Source organism: Aptenodytes forsteri, unplaced genomic scaffold (assembly GCF_000699145.1).
Source record: "Aptenodytes forsteri isolate BGI_AS27 unplaced genomic scaffold, ASM69914v1 Scaffold492, whole genome shotgun sequence".
Taxonomy (NCBI): Eukaryota; Metazoa; Chordata; class Aves; order Sphenisciformes; family Spheniscidae; genus Aptenodytes; species Aptenodytes forsteri.
In genome coordinates this window covers 922,517-923,514 of record NW_008794172.1, presented here as the reverse complement: position 1 = coordinate 923,514, position 998 = coordinate 922,517, and positions in this window count along the sequence as shown.

The following is a 998-nucleotide window of genomic DNA, read 5'->3' as shown; positions in this document are numbered from 1 at the left end:
CAGGATGTTATGTGTAGTTCCCACACATCGAGGAGAGCCTGGTTTAATAAATTTATTATTTATTAATTAGCAAGCAATGGCAATAAGCAAAACAGCGCTGGGCAGCACTGGGGATCGCTCCGCCACAAGTGCTACAACGGGTTGGCAAAGCACATCAGGTTATATACAGAAAAATCATACATATTCATCAAATCTCCTGGAAAAGGGTAGTCTTATGGTGATGAGTCCCCGGAATTCATTTACATAATCCAAGCATGCGCAGTAAAATTAGGGTTAGGGTCTTTTCACCCTCCGGTGGTCGTCGGTAGTCTTCCTCACTCTGTCCTCTGGTTGAACTCTGGGCTTCCTTTGTCCATATATGGTCATTGAATTAGCTTTTCAGTCCTTTTGACTCTGGAATGTTACAAGGGGGCCAGTCTAACTAGTTTTTTAGCACTTATCTTAACACAGTCGTCCTGAGTTCCTCTTATCAGTGATTTACACAGGAAGCCTAATGGGCTAGCTCAAGGCCTGTAAATTCTTGTCAGGCAAGAATTTACATGTCTTTACTAAAACTATGCAAGTGAAGCTAAGAAAAATCACAGCAAGGTTTTAGTCAGGAATTGTCAGGGATTTAACCCTTTCATTCCCCCATTTCTCTAAATTTTGTAAATTCCTTTACAAATATTCTAAGTTGTCATATTTTATTACCTTAGGCAAAGTCCAAATTCTCATAGCCAGTTTCTTTAGCTTATACCACAAAAGGCAATTGTCTCATCAAGTTTGGTGAACAAACAATATGTCACTTATCACAAGGAGGCCGCTCTGCTTCCGAAGCGTGCAGGGCCCAGCCCTGCCCCTGCCCCACGCGTCTGCAGGCTGGGATGGTCCCAGCGCTCTGCGTCCCCCCCAGGTCCCCACCTTACGGAGCTGTTGGGGTCTCCAGCTCCCCAGGCGCAGCCCAACGCCCCCCACCCCAGCGGGACCTGCAGCACCCCAGTCCCTCCCCGCCTACCCGA